The following is a 6193-nucleotide window of genomic DNA, read 5'->3' on the forward strand; positions in this document are numbered from 1 at the left end:
CAAAGCTATGTTTCATATCACTTTGTGAAAAACAAAAACCCTGTGGAGAGCTGCTTCTGGCATTCTACAATCGCCATTAAACAAGCAATATGCACATGTGCAAGAGTGTGTTCGCGCCAAGTCACTGCTCATCACGGGGCATGTAAATGAGGTCATGGGTGAGCAACTAATCAGGTGTGGACATGCCGCACTGAGGTGTATATAAGCAGTGCCTTTTTGGGGCTCGGAGTCTTCCTGTCCAAGATGCAATAAAGCTTTGCTGCAGAAGGATCCTGTGTTCTGTGTGCATTCTTGCTGGCGAGATGATAGCATGGGACAGTTGGTGCTGAAAACCGGGAGCCTCACCATCGCTGGTGCTGAGGAGACACCCCCCCCCCCCGGTCACGGGGTGGATTCAGAAATGCAGGACGAGGTAAGCTCTGAGAGGTATGTTTGGTCTTGATCTTTCTCCTCCTTGGGAAGGGGCAGTAGAAGCCTTTGTGATTGTTCTTGCAGTGCTCATCCTGTTTCTTTTGGTTTCGTTTCGCACTCACCGCAGGTGGTGTTGATTATTGACCACCACCAGGCACAGTTAGACAGACTTAGATAAGCCAAGGTGCCTACCCGATACATAAGCCTCTCCTGTAGATAAAGGAGCAGTATGGGGGCTTCACAATCAGTAGTCACAGCGCTACAGTCTCTCTTAAAACAACGCGACTTGAAAGTCTTGGCAAAAACTCTAGATTGCTTTGTTAGGGAGGTGGATCACATAGCGCTATGGTACATGTGCTCCGGATCCCTGACACTTGCTTCATGGGAAAAGTTAAAAGGGGATTTGGTCAGAGAACAACAGCATGGGAAATTGAAGGCAGGGACAATGCCACTTTGGAAACTCATAAAATCATGCCTAGAGGATAAGAGATGCCGCCCATCAGTGAAGGCAGGACAGGGAGTGTTGGAGGAGGTTCAGGACAGCATGTCAGAAACAGAGCGGGGTGAGAGAGTAGGAGCTATGAAGAAAAAGGGTGCACCTAAGAAAAAAGGCCCTTCCGCGGACCTTGGATCCGAGGAAGTGAGAAACAGGGGCAAGGACGCCCCAGGAGAGAAAATGAAGTTAAAGGAGAAACCGCCAAAAGGAAAGAGCCTTTACCCAGTAAAAGAACTTGAGGCTCTGGGACTTGATAGCTCAGATTCAGATACTGTATTCAGTCCCTCAGAAGAGGAGGATTTAGAGGAAGAGGCAGCTTGCTATGAGGAAGAAAGGTATCATCCAGATGAAAGGCGAGCGAAGAGATCAGAGAAAAAACTTAGGGTCACTGGGGGCACAGGGCAGGTTGCCTCTCGGCTTTCTGGCCCTAGTGCTCCTCCACCTTATGTGGAAAATTTCTATCCTGATTCTTTCCTCTATAGAGAGGAACAACAACAACAACAACAAAAAAACTACATCAGGCATTTCCGGTCTTTGAGGGTGCTGAATGGGGACGCGTGCATGCGCCCATGGGGTACATTCAGATAAAGGAACTTGCCGAGTCTGTACGTAATTATGGGGTCAGTGCTAATTTTACCATATCTCAAGTTGAAAGACTTGCAACTTTAGCCTTGACCCCGGGAGACTGGCAGACCACAACAAAGGCAACCCTCACTAGCATGGGTCAATATATGGAGTGGAAAGCCTTAAGGTATGATGCCTCCCAAGCACAGGCTAAAATCAATGCTGCCGCGGAGGGGGACCAAAGAAACTGGACATGTGATCTATTGACAGGACAGGGACAATATGCTGCCAATCAGACAACTTATAATTGGGGAGCATATGCTCAGATCTCAGCTGCCGCCATTGCCATTAAGGCCTGGAAGGCACTTTCTAAGAAAGGGGAATCAGCAGGACATTTAACAAAGATCATACAAGGCCCCCAGGAGCCTTTCTCAGACTTTGTAGCTAGAATGACTGAAGCAGCAGGAAGAATTTTTGGAGATCCTGAGCAAGCTATGCCATTAATAGAACAGCTCGTTTATGAACAAGCTACACAAGAATGTAGAGCAGCAATTACACCTAGAAAGAGTAAAGGACTGCAGGATTGGTTAAGGGTATGCCGTGAGGTCAGAGGCCCCTTAGCTAATACAGGGCTAGTGGCCGCCATTCTGCAAGGACAGAGACGTCCAGCCACTTCAGACTGAAAAGTCTGCTACAACTGTGGCAAGCCCGGACATTTAAAGAAGGATTGCCATGCCCTTAACAAGAAACGAGCTCCTGGTATCTGCAGGAAGTGTGGAAAGGGTTACTATTGGGCTGACGCATGTCGCTCTGTTAGGGATATCAGAGGTAGACTGTTGAAGCCAGGGAGTGAGGACAATCCAAAAAAAGGGCTTCAGGGCCCCAAGTCTCAGGGCCCCAAAACATATGGGACTCCAATGAACATGAGGCGGACACCTCCGTCCGTAGAGCAACACAGAGCTCAGCAGGATTGGACCTGCATTCCACCGTCCGATTCATGTTATTGCCACAGATGGGTATACAACCCATACCTACAGATTTTAAGGGACCCCTACCTGCAGGAAATGTGGGACTGATTCTTGGCCACTCTTCTTTGACAATGAAAGGACTTGTCGTTCACCCTGGAGTTGTAGATCAAGATTATGAAGGAGAACTTCAAGTTCTTTGCTCTAGCCCTCAGGGTGTTTTTTCTGTCTCACCAGGAGACAAGATTGCTCAGCTAGTAATCCTGCCAAGTTTGCATGACCACTTTCCCTCTTCTGATCTCCCTCGAGGAACCAGGAAGTTTGGCTCCTCTGGAAATGATTCAGCCTATCTGGTCATGAATCTTGATTCTAGACCATCCTTGGAATTACTAATAGAAGGAAAAACTTTCAAAGGCATTTTAGATACAGGGGCGGACAAAAGCATTGTTTCTTCCCATTGGTGGCCAAAATCTTGGCCTGTAACAGAATCATCCCATTCCCTACAGGGATTAGGGTATGAAGCCAGCCCCACAATTAGTTCACATTCCCTGAATTGGCAAGCCCCTAAAGGACAATCTGGCAGCTTTGTTCCTTACGTTCTCCCTCTCCCTGTTAATCTATGGGGAAGAGACATATTGCAGGCCCTAGGTTTGGTTTTATCCAATGAATACTCACTACCAGCTACCCAAATGATGAAGAAAATGGGATAAAAGGAAGGCAAAGGACTTGGAAAGGTGGAACAGGGTCGACTGGAGCCTGTCCTGCAGGAGGGCAATAAAGGAAGGAAGGGCTTAGGGTTTACCTAGGGGCCGTTGGGGTTGCTATACCTTGGCTCACAGAGGAAGCTGTGTGGGTTCCTCAATGGCCTCTTTGCTCTGAAAAGCTTGTGGCAGTTACTACCCTGGTAAATGAACAATTGAGACTTGGGCATTTAGAACCCTCCACATCACCTTGGAATACCCCTATTTTTGTAATTAAAAAGAAGTCAGGAAAGTGGAGACTTTTGCATGATTTGAGAGCTATTAATGCACAGATGCAATTACTAGGGTCAATTCAACGTGGCTTATCGCTGCTTTCAGCTTTGCCCAAGCATTGGGAGATTATAGTAATAGATATTAAGGATTGCTTTTTAAATATCCCCTTGTGTCCCCAAGATAAGCAAAGATTGCTTTTACGGTTCCAGCAATTAATCATGTAAAACCCGATAAGAGATATCAATGGAATATTCTGCCACAAGGGATGGCAAATAGTCCCACCATATGTCAGTTGTATGAACAATTAGCCCTAAGCTCGATATGAGAACAATTTCCCTCCCTGCTTTTGGCACATTACATGAATGACATCTTACTGTATAATGAAGATTTGGATATTTTGGAAGAAGCCTTTCCCATTCTGGTGCGAACTTTAGAGCAATAAGGACTGCACATTGCCATAGAAAAGGTACAGATTGTAAAAATGGGAACCTTTGTGCAGTCCATAATTTATCCTGATAAGGTTGTTCCTCAGTAGTTAGAGATTCGTAGAGATCATTTACATATCCTAAATGATTTTCAGAAGTTATTAGGGGATATAAATTGGCTGAGACCATTTTTGAAAATTTCATCTGCATAGTTAAAACCTTTATTTGATATTTTGGAAGGGGATTCTCATATCTCCTCCCCTAGGGCCCTTACTCCTGCCACCAATCAGGCTTTGCAGACAGTAGAAAATGCTTTGCAAAAGGCTCAATTACAATGCATTGATGAGTCACAACCTTTTGATTTGTGTGTCTTTAAGACAGCCCAGTTGCCAACCGCAGTTTTTTGGCAAAATGGACCCTTATTATGGGTTCATCTAAATGCATCTCCTGCAAAAATGATAGATTGGTATCCTAATGCAATTGCGCAACTTGCGCTTCGAGGAATAAAAGCAGCTATTACTCATTTTGGACAAGACCCTAATAACTTGATTGTGCCATATACTGCTGCGCAAATTCAAACCTTGGCAACTACATCTAATTATTGGGCAATTCTAGTCACCTCCTTTTCAGGACAGATTGACAATCATTATCCAAATCATCCAATCTTACAGTTTGCCCTGAGTCAGGCTATAGTGTTTCTGCAAGTAACAGTCAAGAATCCATTCACAGATGGGATTGTAGTGTACACTGATGGGTCAAAAACTGGTATAGGTGCTTATGTGGTTAATGGTAAAATAGTATCTAAGCAATATAATGAAACCTCACCTCAAGTTGTGGAATGTTTAGTGGTACTGGAGGTTCTTGAGGCCTTCTCAGGACCGCTTAATATTGTGTCTGATTCTTCCTATGTAGTTAATGCAGTTAATCTCCTTGAGACAGCTGGGGTAATAAAATCCTCCAGTAGAGTTGCCAACATTTTTCAACAAATACAATTTGCCTTATTAAATAGACGTTTCCCTGTTTATATTACTCATGTCAGGGCACATCTGGGCCTCCCTGGCCCTATGTCTTTGAGAAATGATTTGGCGGACAAAGCCACTAAGGTTATGGCTGTTGCTCTGTCTTCCCAGGCAGAAGCTGCAAAAGAATTTCATAAGCGCTTTCATGTGACGGCTGAAACTTTACGCCGCTGCTTTGCATTAACTAGAAAAGAAGCTAGAGAAATTGTTACTCAATGCCAAAATTGCTGTGAATTCTTACCTATTCCTCATGTGGGAATAAACCCACGTGGCATAAGGCCTTTACAGATCTGGCAGAGGGATGTCACACATATTCCTTCTTTTGGAAGAAGTCAATATTTACATGTGTCAATTGACACTTGTTGTGGCATTATGTTTGCCACACCCTTAACGGGAGAAAAGGCCTCACATGTGATACAACATTGTCTGGAGGCATGGAGTGCTTGGGGAAAGCCAAAGGTTTTAAAAACTGACAACGATCCAGCCTACACCTCAACAAAATTCTAACAATTCTGCCATCAAATGGATGTCACTCATCTTACTGGCCTTCCCTATAACCCTCAGGGTCAAGGCATTGTAGAACGTGTTCACCGCACCATAAAATCATATTTAATAAAACATAAAGAGGGAACTGATGAAGTGTTATCTCCCATACCAAGAGTAGCTGTCCCCATGGCACTCTTTACCCTTAATTTTTTGAACCTTGATGAGCATGACCATTGTACGGCTGATTGTCAAAACACAGAGCTGGAGAGGCCAAAAGAAATGGTTAAATGGAAGGATGTTTTGACAGGTCTATGGAAAGGCCCAGATCCTATCTTAATAAGATCCAGGGGAGCTATTTGTGTTTTCCCGCAGGGGGAAGACAATCCATTCTGGCTACCGGAACGACTGACACGAAGAATCCTGACACCTGAAAATAACTCCCGGGTGGATCCCTTGGAAACTACCTTTAGCCCTCGTGCTGCCCCTTTGGATTTGGGTTCCTAGTATATTGGGATGGGCATTCTTGTCTGCCTTCCAGAAGCCTGTGCCTGTCCGGCATGATGCAGTTGTTTTCCCTAAGTTTTTTACAACTAATAAAACTTTAGAACTGCCATACTTACCATATGATCCCACCTGGGCACCACTAGGGGAAAATCGTTCTCTATCGGGATGAGGTTCTCTCTGTTTTCAAATTGATGTAACAGGAGAATGCATCAAGCTCACAGGCCGAGCCTTAGGAATGTTTGACGGGCAGAAAGGAGGCTGGGTGGGGCGAACCCAGGATACTACTAATCCAAATAAAACGATTACAAACCGGACCTTCTGGCAAGAGGCAATTTGGATTAATGGCACA

At 44.9% G+C, this 6193-nt stretch overlaps 1 pseudogene; it reads left to right on the forward strand.

The window, feature by feature from the left end:
* Positions 1-428: 428 nt before the first annotated feature.
* On the forward strand, positions 429-2154 carry LOC147004027 (igE-binding protein pseudogene; annotated as a pseudogene).
* The last annotated feature ends 4039 nt before the right edge of the window (positions 2155-6193 follow it).

The sequence above is a fragment of the Mus caroli genome, unplaced genomic scaffold (genome assembly GCF_978045245.1).
Source record: "Mus caroli unplaced genomic scaffold, Mus_caroli_1 scaffold_7, whole genome shotgun sequence".
NCBI lineage: Eukaryota > Metazoa > Chordata > Mammalia > Rodentia > Muridae > Mus > Mus caroli.